Raw genomic sequence first — 19,121 nt, 5'->3', positions numbered from 1 at the left:
TGGAAAAACCATAGCTTTGACTAGACAAACCTTTGTTGGCAAAGTAATGTCTCTGCTTTTGAATATGCTCTCTAGGTTGGTCATAACTTTCCTTTTCCAAGGAATAAACGTCTTTCAATTTCATGGCTGCAATCACCATCTGCAGTGATTTTGGAGCCCCCAAAAATAAAGTCTGACACTGTTTCCACTGTTTCCCTATCTATTTCCCATGAAGTGATGGGACCAGATGCCATGATCACAACCAAGATAATCATGATGGTGTGATCACTCACCTAGAGCCAGACATCCTGGAATGTAAAGTCAAGTGGGCCTTAGAAAGCATCACTTCAAACACAGCTAGTGGAGGTGATGGAATTCCAGTTGAGCTATTTCAAATCCTGAAAGATGATGCTGTGAAAGTGCTACACTCAATATGCCAGCAAATTTGGAAAACTCAGCAATGACCACAGGACTGGAAATGGTCAGTTTTCATTCCAATCCCAAAGAAAGGCAATGCCAAAGAATACTCAAACTACCGCACAATTGCACTCATCTCACACGCTAGTAAAGTAATGCTCAAAATTCTCCAAGCCAGGCTTCAGCAATATGTGAACCATGAACTTCCAGATGTTCAAGCTGGTTTTAGAAAAGGCAGAGGAACCAGAGATCAAATTGCCAACATCCTCTGGATCATCGAAAAAGCAAGAGAGTTCCAGAAAAACATCTATTTCTGCTTTTTTTGTGTGTATAGTAGGACATTGAGGTTCTTTTTTTTTTTTTTTTCTGGGCTTCATTTGTTTTCATAAGCTACTTATTCCCTCACCATTTCTTGAAAATCTCTCCTTTTATCTGTCACATTACTTTGGCACTTTTACTTAAACACATGCACAAACACACATGGGTCTATTATTTTTGGATTCTGGAATCTCTAATATGTTCTATGGCTATTTGTTTATTGGTGTTAATGCTGAACTATTTTGATTGACATAGCATTATGATAATTCATAAGTCATCCAACTAAGTTCTTATTTTTCAAAAGTGTTTTGGAGACTCTATGTCCTTTGAAATTTCATCCAAGTTTTAGAACTAGCTTGTCATATTCTACAAAACAAGCCCACTGTGAGTTTGGTTGGAATTGTATTAACTCCATAAATCAATTTGGGGTCAAATTATATCATAACAAACTTGAGTCATCTAATTCATAAACATGGTTTTATCTCTCCTTTTAATATCATCAATAGTATCTAACAGCACTGTTTAGCATACTTGAGGGTATAATTCTTATATATATGTTTTGTTCATTTTATCCCTGAGTATTTCATATATTGAATGATATGTAAATGAAATTTATTTTTCAACGTTTAATTGTTACCATATTAAAATATAATTGATTTTTGTATATTGACATATGTATTCACTAACCTTGCTAAATTCACTTCCTAAGTCTGGAAGCTTTTTGTGCATTCCTTTAGGGTGTTTTCTGTATATAGTCACAATATCTGTTAATACAAGCAGTTTAACTTCATCCTTTCTAATATTGAGGCTTTTTGGTTTTTTTGGTCTTAAGAAACTTGTTTAGACCTTCAGTACAATGTTGAAATGGTGAGAATGGAGTTCTTTGCCTTGGTTCCAAATAGGCATACGGTCTTAAACTAAGTATGAACTAGCTTTAGATTTTTTCATAGTTCTCAGAGATTTTTCTTGTCATGCATGGATGTTAGATATTGTCAAAGGTTTTTCTTGCATCTGTTGAGATAGTCATATGAGTTTTCTCCTTTACCCTGTTATGAATTACACTTACTCTGTGGTTAATTACATCAATATTTGTATATATTTTTAAAAATTACTTATTTTATTTCTTTTTGGTTGTGCTGGGTCTTTGTTGCTGCATGTGGGCTTTCTCTAGTTGCAGTGAGTGGGGGCTACTTTTCATTGCAGCTCTTAAGCTTCTCATTGCGATGCCTTTTCTTATTGCAGAGCACAAGCTCTAGGCATGTGGGCTCTGTAGTCATGGCTCTTGGGCTTTAAAGTACAGGATTTAGTTGCTGTGCAGCATGTGGAATCCTTCCACAGCAGGGATCAAACCAGTGTCCCCTGCACTGCAAGGAACATTTTCTCCAATGCCCCACCAAGGACGTTCAACATTTGTATACTAAAGCATCTCCCTTCCTAGGATAAATCCCACTTGATTATGACATTATCATTTTTACATATTATTGATCTGCTAATATTTTCTTAAGGATTTTGTGTCTGTGTTTATGAACTCTAGTTTTGCTGTAAAATGTTTGTCTGGCTTAGATGTCAGAGTAGTAGTGATGATAAAATGGGTCTCCTCTTCCTCTATTTTCTAAAGTTATGGAGTAAATTGTTATTCTTCCTAAATATCTCTAGTTAGAAGTGAAGTTTACTTTGTGGGAAGAGTTCTAGTTGAGAATCCAATTTGAAAGATAGACAGGAAAGAGGTGTAGGATTAAGCAAAGTGCCTGAGCCCTTAATCATAATGTGAGTTTGTGAAACTTCCAAAAGTAATAGGTACTTGAAAAGAATAGAACATGAAAGTAATATTAGAAAGTAGAATTAAGCAAGAGATTATAGTGCTTTCTCTCCCTAACATAAACAAACTTTTGAACTTCCCACATGTATATTTATTCTGTAATTCAGAACTGCATAATTAGTGACTCTGAATTTAATGTCAACATTATATAATATTCCATAAAGAATATGGTGAGTTTAAAGTTCTGTGCTTCTTGATAATTTGAGCACCTCTGCTCTATAAGGTCTTTCTGACTCTAAAACCTTGTAGGAAGAAGAAAACTCTTATTTTACTTTGAGGTTTTGTCACAAACATTCAATGGTTGGATGGGATCCTTTAGTTTATTTATTTATTTTTTTTTGATCCTTTAGTTTAAATTATTTTTATATAATAAAATTGAAGGTCCTACATGAGATTATGCAGTTTACTCAGGTCATGTAGAGTTTATGAAACATCTGAAATGGGAACTCCATGCATTTCCTAATATACCTCAGTAATATCGGGGTCTAGGCATTGCATCCCTGGGTTCAGTTATAGGGTTAACATGATCGAAAGTAGCCATACCTGCTACCCCTCCATACAACCAAGCCAACAAAGATTAAAAAAAATAATAATAAAAGAAAGAAAGAAAGAAAATGTCATCCACAGTAGAAATCCAAAAGGTCAGAGTACATTTCCTGTCAAATCAGAGTAGATGTCATATCAAATCAGAGTAGATTTCCTGTTTGTATTCAGAAGTGTAGACTTTGAGACCCACCTCGTACTTTAGCCTTTGAACCATATTGTAACTTAACAGAGGAAATAAGAATGTATTTTGTTTTACCTCTCTTCTCTGTGCTTTTTTTTCAACTTGAAGGGCTGTACAGACGACTGGGAAAAGTGGCCATTCCTGAAGTATGAAGCATTGACTCTGTTCATTATAATTATTCTACTGTCCTGGACAGGTCCTACAACATTACTGCCTCCCTTTCTCCACCCAGGCTTTTCCATAAATGCTATGTGTGAAATGAAAGGGGTCTGGAAAAGGCACATGGCAACCTTAGGTGCTTAGTGACCTAAGCAAAATGGTTGCAAATGTGGATAGAGTGTAGAAAGAGTTCACAGAAATGTCTCCCATGCATAATATTGTTCAAATAGAAACTGCATTCTGCATGGCAGTTACGTTGCTAGTCTGCCTAAAATGAACTAGGAGCTAAGCACCTAAATTAGCTTTAGCTACAGAATGAGGCTAAGGTAAAGGTTGGAGTCCAAGTGGTATCTGAGTGAGTGGGAAACTTATACAATAAGCTATAGGTACAAGTTTAAAGAGCTTCCCTGGTGGCTCAGCGGTAAAGAATCCGCCTTCCGGTGCAGGAGACGCAAGAGACATAGGTTCGATCCCTGGGTTGGGAAGATCCCCTGGAGGAGGGCACAGCAACCCACCAAAGTACTCTTGTCTGGAGAATTCCATGGACAGAGGAGCCTGGTGGACTACAGTCCATAGGGTTGCAAAGAGCTGGACACGACTGAAGTGACTTAGCATGCACGCACAAGTTTAAAATGGCTTCCCAGGTGGCACTAGTGGTAAAGAACCCACCTGCCAATGCAGGAGATGCTGGGGATGCACATTCTATCCTTGGGTTGGGAAGATCCCCTGGAGGAAGGAATGGCAACCCACTCCAGTATTCTTGCCAGGAATATTCAGTCATGTCCGACTCTGCTACTAACACACATGCACACACACAAGTTTAAAAATCCCCTCAAAATGGAAGCAGTAGAGAGTAGAATGGAGAAGGCAATGGCACCCCACTCCAGTACTCTTGCCTGGAAAATCCCATGGACAGAGGAGCCTGGGGGGCTGCAGTCCATGGGGTCGCACAGAGTCAGACACAATTGAGCAAATTCACTTTCACTTTTCACTTTTATGCATTGGAGAAGTAAATGGCAACCCATTCCAGTAGTCTTGACTGGAGAATCCCAGGGATGGTGGAGCCTGGTGGGCTGCTGTCTATGGGGTCGCACAGAGTTGGACAAGACTGAAGCGACTTAGCAGCAGCAGCAGAGACTAGAACTGATACTCTTGACAGTAAATCAGTAACCTAAAGAACAAACTTGAGACACTCATCAAGAAACCCTACAGTTGGTTAAAAGAAACACAAAACTTCTTAAGACAAATGATAGTTAAAAATAAAAGAATAAATAATAGGTAATAATGATTTATTCATTCAGTTAATTTTTATTGAGCATGCTCAGTCGCTCAGCCATGTTTGACTCTGTGACCCCATGGACTGTAGCCTGCCAGGCTTCTTTGTCCATGTTTTTCCTGGCAAGAATACTAGAGTGGGTTGCCATTTCCTCCTTCAGGGTATCTTCCCAACCCAGGGATCAAGCCCATGTCTCCTGCTTAGCAGGAAGATTCTTTACCACTGCACTTCCTGGGAATCTTTTATTGAGCATCTGTTGTGTTTTAGGCATGTATTTGGCAAATTCAAACAAAGAGAAATAAAGATGGTTTCATAAATATCATATAGAGTTCAAAATGAAGAAGCATGAGACCAGATAAAGAGGATCATCTTGTATTGATAAGAGGAAAGCTGAATTATCAAGAAATATCCTGGCATTAAATAATATTATGTTTTACAAGTTTTATTATAGAGAAAATGATAGAAGCAAACAATGAGAAGTTGGAAGTGCTAATCTGCTGTAAGAAAGAGGAATGCATACAGATTGAAACTCTTTATCCATGAGAATTCTTGGGCTCCAAATTACAAAATACAAATGAACAATGACTTTAACTCCTGCTAATTAATGTGAGGTCTACAGACCAACAGCATGGGCATCACCAGGGAGTTTTTTAGAGATGAAAAATCTCAGGACCCACCCCATACCTACTGAATCAGAATCTACATTTTAACAAGGTCCCCATCTGATTCAAACACATGTTACTTATTAATATTCACACATATACTTGATATGTAAAGATTTTGAGTAATGAAATAATTTTTATATGTGTGTATAATAAAGTTATATGTGCTATATACTCTGCTTACAGAGTTAACCTCTTTTTTTGAACATTTATGGAAGACATAAAAAATTCCTCACTAGGCTATAAACAAGATTCCTATTTGCTCCAAAGAGTAGAAATTGTGCAAAACATATAGTCTGAGAAGTAGATTAAAATTTAACTATACTGATTTGAACAAAAATCAGTCAGCCAAACAATAACAAAACTCTATAACAACAAACAGAAACTCTCATTAGCTATTGTTTCAAAGAAGTAATTAAAATTATCTTCCAATCCAAGAATGCGGTATATTTTCCATCTGTTTGAGTTGTCTTCAATTTCTTTCATCAGTGTCTTATAGTTTCAGAGTACAAGTCTTTTGCCCCATTAGGTAGATGTATTCCTAGGTATTTTATTTTTGATGTAATGGTAAATGGGATTGTTTCCTTAATTTGTCTTTCTGATAGTCCATTGCTAATGTATAGAAATGCAATAGATTGCTGTATGTTAATTTTATATCCTGAAACTTTACTGACTTCATTGATAAGCTCTAGCAGTTTTCTGGTGGTGTCTTTAGGACTTTATATGCATAGTGTCTTGTTATCTACCCACAGTGACAATTTTACTTCTGCCTTTTCAATTTGGGTTTCTTTTATTTTTTTCTTCTCTGATTTCTATGGCTAGGATTTCCAAAACTAGGTTGGACAAAGTCATGAGAGTTGGCATCCTTGTCTTATTCTTGATTCTAGAGGAAATGCTTTCAGTTTTTCACCTTTGGTATGATGTTACCTGTGAAACCCACTGGTCACATATGGCCTTTATTACTTTGAGATACGTGAGATATGTTTCCTCTGCTGCTGCTGCTAAGTTGCTTCAGTCATGTCCAACTCTGTGCAACCCCATAGATGGCAGCCCACCAGGCTCCTCTGGCCATGGGATTCTTTAGGCAAGAATATTGGAGTGGATTGCCATTTCTTTCCCCAATGCATTCATGCATGCTAAGTCGCTTCAGTCATGTCCGACTCTGTGCGACCCTATGGACAGCAGCCCACCAGGCTCCTCTGGCCACGTGATTCTTTAGGCAAGAATGTTGGAGTGGGTTGCCATTTCCATCTAGGCCCACTTTATTGAGAGTTTTTCAAAATAAGAATGGATATTAAACTTTATCAAAAGCTTTTTCTGTGTCTATTGAGGTGGTGATATAGTTTTATTCTTCAATTTGTTAATGTGGTGTATTGCAATGATTGATTTGTGGATACTGAAAAATCCTTTCATCCCAGATAAATCCCACTTGATCAAGTTATATGATCCTTTCAGTGTGTTGTTGGGTTTGGATTATGGACTTTTTAGAAAGCTACATACCAAGAAGTGTCAAATAGGCAAATATGCTTATAGGGTCAGAGTTCCAGAGAGAGGCCTGGGCTGGAGATGTAGACTTGAGGGCATTAGCACAGAAGATTTGAAACCAGGGAGTGAATGAAAGCACCATCAGGGGAGGGATGATGACAAAAGTATGTTAAGGAACAACATTAAAACAATATTTTAAAATTAAAACAATAGGAAGTCTTTAGGTCGTCTTTGGTCCAATATATTAATAAGATTGATATTATAATATATTAATAAAATTGATACCTAAGGAGTAGAAAAATTTTCTAGAAAAGGTATAAAACATCAGGATATGACTGGTTTAAAGACCTGTGACTTTAACTGTAGAGGCAATAGTGAAGTCAGTTTGTGTAGCAAAATTGGCAGTTTCCTTCTGTAAGGCAGGAGAATTTAACAGTCACCAAGGATGATACAGGAGCCAAGATGTGATCAAATGTGTAGGTTGTTGGAGAGGGGTCAAAAGCTCTACTGGTTAACAATGAGATTGCTATCTTTTCCTCTCTTGTCCTGTATACATTGCTTGCTTTGCTTGCCTTTCTGGTTTCCTTAAATCCCTGTTGGTTAACAACTCATGTACTCTTCCAGTGATATTTCTTTTCACCTTCAGTTTGTCATTAATCAATCCATGCTGTCTTTATTCTGGGGTTTTGGGGTGAAATTGGAAGGTAGGAAGGGGAAGAACATGAAAGTAGAGCTGGTAAAGACAAGAGCAGGTCCTATTGGCTTTGCCAGAGAGCATGTCTTTGTGGGATATAGTGGTCTGTGCAGGAAATGTTTAGGTTGGGAGCTGTGGTTCTCTTTCATTAAAGCTTGTAAAGAATCCTGAGTGGATGGGAAGGATCTTTCTTTAAAAAATTCAGGGGGTGGTCCTAAGATGTCGGAGGAATAGGACGGGGAGACCACTTTCTCCCCAACAAATTCATCAAAAGAACATTTAAACGCTGAGTAGATTCCAAAAAACAACTTCTGAATGCCGGCAGAGGACATCAGGCACCCAGAAAAGCAGCCCATTGTCTTTGAAAGGAGGTAGGAAAAAATATAAAAGACAAAAAAAGAGACAAAAGAGGGAGGGGTGGAGCTCCATCCCGGGAAGGGAGTCTTAAAAAGAGAGAAGTTTCCAAACACCAGGAAGCACTCTCACTGCCAAGTCTGTGGCGAGCCTTGGAAGCACAGAGGGCAACATAACAGGGAGGAAAAATAAATAAATGATTAAAACCCACAGATTATGAGCCCAGCGGTAACTCCCCCAGTGGAGAAGCAGTGCAGACGCCTGCACCTGCCACTAGCAAGCGGGGGCTGGGCAGGGAGGCACAGGCTGCGTTGTTTAGAATAAGGATCTGGCCTGAATGCCCTGAGTGCAATCTGAGGGAACTAACTTGGGCTAGCAAACCAGACTGTGGGATAACTACCACGCAAAAAGCCAGCCCTAACCTAAGACACCGCCAGGCCTGCTACAGAACAAAGGACTGAACAGAGATAGCCGGCTGCAGACCATACCCCTCCAGTGACAGGCAACCAGAGCCAGAAGAGGGCAATCGCAGCCCCAGAGAGACATTATCTACAAAACTGTAAGCAGGCTTCTTTGCTAACTAAGACTTCTTGGGGTTCTGGATGGTCAACATCCACCTGAGAAGGTGCACCAGTTGTACACCCAGAAAACCAAGTGGCGGGGACGGGGGAGTCGATAAGTTGCAGCGACCGCACTCGCCAAACACCCCATCACCTGAGCTGCTCAGACCTGGGAAGGGCACAAAACACAGGCCCAAATGAGTCTGCACCTCTGAGGACTACCTGAGTGCCTGAACCTGAGTGGCTTAGACCTGGGAGGTGCATGCAGCCCAGGGCCAGCCTCTGATGGTTCCCAGTGGAGCAACCTAGAGCCTGAGCAGTGTGGGCAGGGAGGGTACACAGGCAATGAGCGGGGGCAGGCCCAGTGTGGCTGAGGCACTGCGAGCACACGCCAGTGTTATTTGTTTGCAGTGTCCCTCCCTCCCCACAGCGCGACTGAACAAGTGAGCCTAAAAAAAGTGTCCACCACTGCCCCTATTGTGTCAGGGCGGAAATCAGACACTGAAGAGACCAGCAAACAGAAGAAGCTAAAACCGAGGGAACCACCTTGGAAGTGACAGGTGCAATAGATTAAAACCCTGTAGTTAGTACCAACTACATAGGAAGGGGCCTATAGATCTTGAGAAATATAAGCTGGCCCAAGGAACTATCTGAAAATGAACTGACCCCACACTGCTCATAACAACACCAGAGAAAGTCCTAGACATATTTTTACTATTTTTATGATCATTCTTTTTTTTTTTTAATTTTAATAAAAATTTTAAGTCCTCTATTACTCCTTTAATTTTCATTTTTATAACCTACTATTACTTTGCAAAAAAAAAGACCCTATTTTTCAAAAGCAAACTTCATATATATATATTTAATAATTTTTGTGACTTTGTTGTTTTTTTATTTTTTTCTTCTTTTCTTTAATATTGTATTTTTGAAATTCCAAACTCTACTCTAGATTTTTAATCTTTGCTTTTTGGTATTTGTTATCAATTTTGTACCTTTAAGAACCCAATCTTCAGTACCCAATTTCACTTGGGAGTGAGATTACTGGCTTGACTGCTCTCTCCCGCTTTGGACTCTCCTTTTTCTCCACCAGGTCGCCTGTGTCTCCTCCCTACCCCCTCTCTTCTCTACCCAACTCAGTGAATTTCTGTGTTCCAGATGGTGGAGAACACTTAGGAAACTGACTACTGGCTGGATCTGTCTCTCTCCTTTTGATTCCCCCCTTTTATCCTCCTGGCTACCTCTGTATCCTTCCTCCATCTTCTCTTCTCTGTATAACTCCATGAACATCTCTGAGCAGTCCAGACTGTGGAGCACACATAAGGAAGTGATTACTGGCTAGTTTGCTCTCTCCTCTATTGATTCCACCTCATCTCATTCGGGTCACCTTTAACTCCCTCCTCCCTCTTCTCTTCTCCATGTAACTCTGTGAACCTCTCTGGGTGTCCCTCACTGTGGAGAAACTTTTCATCTTTAACCTAGATGTTTTATCAATGGTGCTGTATAGAAGGAGAAGTCTTGTGACTACTGTAAAAATAAGACTGAAAACAAGAAGCAGGAGGCTTAAGTCCAAACCCTGAGAACACCAGAGAACTCCTGACTCCAGTGAACATTAATTGACAGGAGCTCATCAAACACCTCCATACCTACACTGAAACCAAACACCACCCAAGGGCCAACAAGTTCCAGAGCAAGACATACCATGCAAATTCTACAGAAACACAGGAACACAGCCCTGAGCTCCAATATACAGGCTGCCAAAAGTTACTCCAAAACGATTACATCTCATAACTCATTACTGGACACTTCATTACACTCCAGAGAGAAAAAATTCAGCTCCACCCACCAGGACACCAACACAAGCTTCCCTAACCAAGAAACCTTGACAAGCCACCTGTACAACCCCACCCACAGTGAGGAAACTCCACAGTAAAGAGAACACCACAAACTGCCAGAATACAGAAAGGCCACCCCAAACTCAGCAATATAAACAAGATGAAGAGACAGAGGAATACCCAGCAGGTAAAGGAACAGGATAAATGTCCACCAAACCAAACAAAAGAAGAGATAGGGAATCTACCTGATAAAGAATTCTGAATAATGATAGTGAAAATGATCCAAAATCTTGAAATCAAAATGGAATCACAGATAAATATCCTGGAGACAAGGATTGAGAAGATGCAAGAAAGGTTTAACAAGGACCTAGAAGAAATAAAAAAGAGTCAATATATAATGAATAATGCAATAAATGAGATCAAAAACACTCTGGAGGCAACAAATAGAATAACGGAGGCAGAAGATAGGATTAGTGAAGTAGAAGATAGAATGGTAGAAATAAATGAATCAGAGAGGAAAAAAGAAATATGAATTAAAAGAAACAATCTCAGAGACCTCCAGGACAGTGTTAAACATAACAACATTCGAATCATAGGAGTCCCAGAAGAAGAAGACAAAAAGAAACACCATGAAAAAATACTTGAGGAGATAATAGTTGAAAACTTCCCTAAAATGGGGAAGGAAATAATCACCCAAGTCCAAGAAACCCAGAGAGTCTCAAACAGGATAAACCCAAGGCAAAACACCCCAAGACACATATTAATCAAATTAACAAAGATCAAACACAAAGAACAAATATTAAAAGCAGCGAGGGAAAAACAATAAACACACAAGGGGATTCCCATAAGGATAACAGCTGATCTTTCAACAGAAACTCTTCAAGCCAGGAGGGAATGGCAAGACATACTTAAAGTGATAAAAGAAAATAACCTACAGCCCAGATTACTGTACCCAGCAAGGATCTCATTCAAATGTGAAGGAGAAATCAAAAGCTTTACAGACAGGCAAAAGCTGAGAGAATTCAGCACCACCAAACCAGGTCTCCAACAAATGCTAAAGGATATTCTCTATTTCTGCTTTATTGACTATGCCGAAGCCTTTGACTGTGTGGATCACAACAAACTGTGGAAAATTCTTCAACAGATGGGAATACCAGACCATCTGATCTGCCTCTTGAGAAATTTGTATGCAGGTCAGGAAGAAACGGTTAGAACTGGACATGGAACAACACACTGGTTCCAAATAGGAAAAGGAGTACGTCAAGGCTGTATATTGTCACCCTGCTTATTTAACTTCTATGCAGAGTACATCATGAGAAACGCTGGACTAGAAGAAACACAAGCTGGAATCAAGATTGCCGGGAGAAATATCAGTAACTTCAGATATGCAGATGACACCACCCTGATGGCAGAAAGTGAAGAGGAACTCAAAAGCCTCTTGATGAAAGTGAAAGTGGAGAGTGAAAAAGTTGGCTTAAAGCTCAACATTCAGAAAACAAAGATCATGGCATCCGGTCCCACCACTTCATGGGAAATAGATGGGGAAACAGTGGAAACAGTGTCAGACTTTATTTTGGGGGGCTCCAAAATCACTACAGATGGTGACTGCAGCCATGAAATTAAAAGACGCTTACTCCTTGGAAGAAAAGTTATGACCAACCTAGATAACACATTCAAAAGCAGAGACATTACTTTGCCAACAAAGGTCCATCTAGTCAAGGCTATAGTTTTTCCTATGGTCATGTATGGATGTGAGAGTTGGACTATGAAGAAGGCTGAGCACCGAAGAATTGATGCTTTTGAACTGTGGTGTTGGAGAAGACGCTTGAGAGTCCCTTGGACTGCAAGGAGATCCAACCAGTCCAGTCCATTCTGAAGGAGATCAGCCCTGGGATTTCTTTGGAAGGAATGATGCTAGAGCTGAAACTCCAGTACTTTGGCCACCTCATGTGAAAAGTGGACTCATTGGAAAAGACTCTGATGCTGGGAGGGATTGGGGGCAAGAGCAGAAGGGGACGACAGAGGATGGATGGCATCACTAACTCGATGGGCGTGAGTCTGAATGAACTCCGGGAGTTGGTGGTGGACAGGGAGGCCTGGAGTGCTGCGATTCATGGGGTCGCAAAGAGTCAGATATGACCAAGCGACTGATCTGATCTGATCTGATTCTCTAGACAGGAGACACCAAAACGGTGTATAAACTCGAACCCAAAACAATAAAGTAAATGGCAATGGGATCATACTTATCAATAATTACCTTAAATGTAAATGGGTTGAATGCCCCAAACAAAAGACAAAGACTGGCTGAATGGATACAAAAACAAGACCCCTATATATGTTGTCTACAAGAGACCCACCTCAAAACATGGGACACATACAGACTGAAAGTGAAGTGCTGGAAAAAGATTTTCCATGCAAATAGAGACCAAAAGAAAGCAGGAGTAGCAATACCCATATCAGATAAAATAGACTTTAAAACAAAGGCTGTGAAAAGAGACAAAGTAGGACACTACATAATGATCAAAGGATCAATCCAAGAAGAAGATATAACAATTATAAATATATATGCACCCAACATAGGAGCACCACAATATGTATGACAAATGCTAACAAGGATGAAAGGGGAAATTAGCAATAACACAATAATAGTGGGAGACTTTAATATCCCACTCACACCTATGGATAGATCAACTAAACAGAAAATTAACAAGGAAACACAAACTTTAAACAATACAGTAGACCAGTTAGACCTAATTGATATCTATAGGACATTTCACCCCAAAACAATGAATTTCACCTTTTTCTCAAGTGCACACGGAACCTTTTTCAGCATAGATCACACTGGGCCATAAATCGAGCCTTGGTAAATTCAAAAAAATTGAAATCATTCTAAGCATCTTTTCTGACCACAATGCAGTAAGATTAGATCTCAATTACAGGAGAAAAACCATTAAAAATTGCAACATATGGAGGCTGAACAACATGCTGCTGAATAACCAACAAATCACAGAAGAAATCAAAAAAGAAATCACAATATGCATAGAAACGAATGAAAATGAAAGCACAACAACCCAAAACCTGTGGGACACTGTAAAAGGGGTGCCGAGGGGAAAGTTCATAGCAATACAGGCATACCTCAAGAAACAAGAAAAAAGTCAAATAAATAACCTAACTCTACACCTAAAGCACCTAGAAAAGGAAGAAATGAAGAACTCCAGGGTTAGTAGAAGGAAAGAAATCTTAAAAATTAGGGCAGAAATAAATGCAAAAGAAACAAAAGAGACCATAGTAAAAATCAACAAAGCCAAAAGCTGGTTCTTTGAGAAGATAAATAAAATTAACAAACCATTAGCCAGACTCATCAAGAAACAAAGGGAGAAAAATCAAATCAACAAAATTAGAAATGAAAATGGAGAGATCACAACAGACAACACAGAAATACAAAGGATCCTAAGAGACTACTATCAGCAATTATACGCCAATAAAATGGACAACGTGGAAGAAATGGACAAATTCTTAGAAAAGTACAACTTTCTAAAACTGAACCAGGAAGAAATAGAAAATCTTAACAGACCCATCACAAGCACGGAAATTGAAACTGTAATCAGAAATCTTCCAGCAAACAAAAGCCCAGGTCCAGACGGCTTCACAGCTGAATTCTACCAAAAATTTAGAGAAGAGCTAACACCTATCCTACTCAAACTCTTCCAGAAAATTGCAGAGGAAGGTAAACTTCCAAACTCATTCTGTGAGGCCACCATCACCATAATACCAACACCTGACAAAGATGCCACAAAAAAATAAAACTATAGGCCAATATCACTGATGAACATAGATGCAAAAATCCTTAACAAAATTCTAGCAATCAGAATCCAACAACACATTAAAAAGATCATACACCATGACCAAGTGGGCTTTATCCAAGGAATACAAGGATTCTTAAATATCTGCAAATCAATCAATGTAATACACCACATTAACAAATTGAAAAATAAAAACCATATAATTATCTCAATAGATGCAGAGAAAGCCTTTGAGAAAATTCAACATCGTTTTATGATAAAAAACTCTCCAGAAAGCAGGAATAGAAGGAACATACCTCAACATAATAAAAGCTATATATGACAAACCCACAGCAAACATTATCCTCAATGGTGAAAAATTGAAAGCGTTTCCCCTAAAGTCAGGAACAAGACAAGGGTGCCCACTTTCACCATTACTATTCAACATAGTTTTGGAAGTTTTGGCCACAGCAATCAGAGCAGAAAAAGAAATAAAAGGAATCCAAATTGGAAAAGAAGAAGTAAAACTCTCACTGTTTGCAGCTGACATGATCCTCTACATAGAAAAGCCTAAAGACTCCACCAGAAAATTACTAGAGCTAATCAATGAATATAGTAAAGTTGCAGAATACAAAATCAACACAGAAATCCCTTGCATTCCTATACACTAATAATGAGAAAATAGAAAGAGAAATTAAGGAAACAATTCCATTCACCATTGCAATGAAAAGAATAAAATACTTAGGAATATATCTACCTAAAGAAACTGAAGACCTATATATAGAAAACTATAAAACCCTGGTGAAAGAAATCAAAGAGGACACTAATAGATGGAGAAATATACCATGTTCATGGATTGGAAGAATCAATATAGTGAAAATGAGTATACTACCCAAAGCTGCCGGGGTCCAGTCCCGGCTGATCCAGGGTATTCGAAGGAGAGACGGCCTAGGCGACTATTTATATTCTAATTAGAGATATAAAGAATAACAGAATGAGGATAGCTCAGTAGGAAAATTCAGTGGAGAAAAGAGGCTGAGTAGCTTGGTTTACGCGGGAGACCAATAAAACTTCAAGACAAGAAGTTTGCACCACTTACGTAGGCCGCAGGCGCCCTCTCGAATAGCAGAAGGTGCCCCACACTAGACACCTGCTCAAGTGGGTCTTAGAAGCCCAGGCATAATTAGTAAGCATGGTGGGTTCCGCGCTCCAGATGGAGACTTCAGCCAGAATTTAAAGGCAAGAATGACATGGGGAGACCAAGCGTTGGTGAGCAAGGCCCGTAGCTTTATTTTCAATAGGGGCTTATATACCCTAAGTTACACATAGACGATAATAGGGGATGCAAAGTCAGCAGTCTTTGATTCTTATCAAAAACCAGGGTTTCTTTCCTGCAAATTTATCGTATACAAATGGTTTAGGTGATTTACATCATCTTCTGGCCAGAAGGCCTACTAACATTTTATGACTCTTGACAAGGACTTATCAACAAAGACTTATTTTCTCTAAGAGTAATTATTTTAAGGTTTGGCGCCATCTTCCAAAGATAAAATTGCATTCCTATAGGGTGGATGTGTAATGGGTTTACAACAAAGGAAAGAATTTATTACCTTAAGGGTCTAAAGTTACTAACACCAAGGCCACTACTTATTTTTTCTACATACCAACTATTAATTAATACACATTCAAGGATACAATTTAGGGGATGTGAAAACTTGGCAACAAGCATTGGCTCATCAATGAAATCCTTTACTAGTCTTATTCTGACAGTTTTTAACTCTCTGAGAGGCTCTAAGCTATTTGAATATCTTAAGCTTCCCATGCCTCTCAAGGCTGGGACACTGTAAACAATCGTATGCATAGCTGTAGGAGTCCGGGTAAACTTGTCAGGCGAGTTAGAGAGCCATCTGAGGGGTTTGGATTTAAACATTCCTAATTGCCCAGGAACTTTATTAATTGGAGCTGTAAGTTAACTCTTTGACAGAGAGAGCGAGATGGTGGTAGGGGACAGCCCCCAGTAAAGTCAGAGGTGAGAGCACAAAGCAATAAAGTAGGCAGACTCTGGTTTTTTGGGGGGTAGATGCTCAAGAATATCCGGGCGGACTCCTGAGGCTCGATCCCGCCTTTGCGTATGCCGAGCCTCCTTCCTCATGACCTTTGTCATGAGTGGAATGCCTCACCAGCTCCCGGCACAAAGCAATTTATAGATTCAATGCAATCCCTATCAAGCTACCAATGGTATTCTTCACAGAGCTAGAACAATTAATTTCACAATTTGTATGGAAATACAAAAAACCTCGAATAGCCAAAGAAATTTTGAGAAAGAAGAATGGAACTGGAGGAATCAACCTGCCTGACTTCAGGCTCTACTACAAAGCCACAGTCATCAAGACAGTATGGTACTGGCACCAAGACAGAAATATAGATCAATGGAACAAAATAGATAAATCCACGCACCTATGGACACCTTATCTTTGACAAAGGAGGCAGTAATATACAATGGAGAAAAGACAATCTCTTTAACAAGTGGTGCTGGGAAAACTGATGAACCACTTGTAAAAGAATGAAACTAGAACACTTTCTAACACCATACACAAAAATAAACTCAAAATGGATTAAAGATCTAAACGTAAGACCAGAAACTATAAAACTCTTAGAGGAAAACATAGGCAAAACACTCTCCAATATACATCACAGCAGGATCCTCTATGACCCACCTCCCAGAATATTGGAAATAAAAACCAAAATAAACCAATGGGACCTAATTAAAATTAAAAGCTTCTGCACAACAAAGGAAACTATAAGCAAAATGAAAAGACAGCCTTCAGAATGGGAGAAAATAATAACAAATGAAGCAACTGACAAAGAACTAATCTCAAAAATATACAAGCAACTCCTGCAACTCAATTCCAAAAAAATAAAGAACCCAATCAAAAAATGGGTCAACGAACTAAACAGACATTTCTCCAAAGAAGACATACAGATGGCTAACAAACACATGAAATATGCTCAACATCACTCATTATCAGAGAAATGCAAATCAAAACCACCATGAGGTACCATTTCACGCCAGTCAGAATGGCTGTGATCCAAAAGTCTACAAGCAATAAATGCTGGAGAGGGTGTGGATAAAAGGGAACTCTCTTACACTGTTGGTGGGAATGCAAACTAGTACAGCCACTATGGAGAACAGTGTGGAGATTCCTTAAAAAACTGGAAATAGAACTGCCTTATGATCCAGCAATCCCACTGCTGGGCATACACACTGAGGAAACCAGAATTGAAAGAGACACGTGTACCCCAATGTTCATTGCAGCACTGTTTATAATAGCCAGGACATGGAAGCAACCTAGATGTCCATCAGCAGATGAATGGATAAGAAAACTGTGGTACGTATACACAATGGAGTATTATGCAGCCATTAAAAAGAATACATTTGAATCAGTTCTAATGAGGTGGATGAAACTGGAGCCTATTATACAGAGTGAAGTAAGCCAGAAAGAAAAACACCAATACAGTATACTAACGCATATATATGGAATTTAGAAAGATAGTAACGATAACTCCCTATGTGAGACAGCAAAAGAGACACAGATGTATAGAACAGTCTTCTGGACTCTGTGGGAGAGGGAGAGGGTGGGATGATTTGGGAGAATGGCATTGAAACATGTATAATATCATATATGAAATGAATCACCAGTCCAGGTTCGATGCATGATACTGGATGCTTGGGGCTAGTGCACTGGGATGACCCAGAGGGATGGTACGGGGAGGGACGAGGGAGGGGGTTTCAGGATGGGGAACACGTGTATACCTGTGGCAGATTCATGTTGATGTGTGGCAAAACCAATACAATATTGTAAAGTAATTAACCTCCAATTAAAATAAATAAATTTATATTTTAAAAAATAAAAATTCAGTTCAGCCAACTCATTGCTCAGTTTGAGACAGATGCAAAAATACCATGATGAACTAGATTCCTAAAGGAACTTAAAGGCCAGAAGATTGTGTAGGGAAAACTTTAACAAATCCTGCATTAGAAGCATAAAAAGGAGTTATCAGATAAATCCATCCAGAATGATTGGGAAAAGTCATGGAGATGACTTTTAACCAGACCTTATATATTTTGACAAGTACACACATGGGGAAAGTATAATTTGCAAAGGAGGAATGCCTTGAACAGGTTGGGACAATGTAGGGCATGTTTTGATTGGATGTAAAATTTGTGAAAGCATAAAATTTTGAGAAGGAATATTGAAAAGTGTGCATGTGTCTGTTTGTCCCTCAGTCACATCCAGTGCTTTGCGACCCCATGTACTGTAACCTCCAGGCTCCTCTGTCCATGAGATTCTCCGGGCAAGAATACTGGAGTGGGTTGCTATTTCCTCCTCCAGGGGATCTTTCCCACCCAGGAATGGAACCCAAGTCTCCTGCGTTGTAGGCAGATCTATTTCTGTTTGAGCTACCAGGGAAGTCCATATTGAAAAGTAATAAAGTCTAATTATGTATTACTTCAAATGCCATATTAGAATTTGCATTTTCTTTTTCAAAGGAAGGGCGCTTTGAACATTCTCAGTGTTAAGTAAAAGGATCAAAATTGTGTTTTTAGATAATTTCCTAGCCTTGTACAAGAAGATTTTGAGGTATGTGTGTAGAGGGGAGGAAGGTAAGGGTTCTTCCAGTAGAAATAATCCTTTAGGGGTGTGTGTGTGTGTGTGTGTGTGTGTGTGTGTGTTAGTTGCTCAGTCATGTCCAACTTTCACAATCCCATGGACTATATCCCACCAGGCTCCTCTGTCCATAGAATTTTCCAGGCAAGAATACTGGAGTGGGTAGCCAATCCCTTAGGGGGTCCTCCTGACCCAGGGATTGAAGCTAGGTTTTCCATATTGCTGGCAGATTCTTTACCAACTGAGCCACCAGGGAAACCCTTTGACTAATTTTTATATTTATACCTTATTTTTAAAAAACAGTCATTGAGCTGTCAGCTTTATCACCAAAGACTTTCTTTAGATAGGAAGATGTAGATATTCCAAATTAGAGCAGCAAAATTCTAA

The sequence above is a fragment of the Bos indicus x Bos taurus genome, chromosome 6 (assembly GCF_003369695.1).
Source record: "Bos indicus x Bos taurus breed Angus x Brahman F1 hybrid chromosome 6, Bos_hybrid_MaternalHap_v2.0, whole genome shotgun sequence".
Classification (NCBI taxonomy): Eukaryota; Metazoa; Chordata; class Mammalia; order Artiodactyla; family Bovidae; genus Bos; species Bos indicus x Bos taurus.
Note: the sequence above shows the minus strand (reverse complement) of the source record.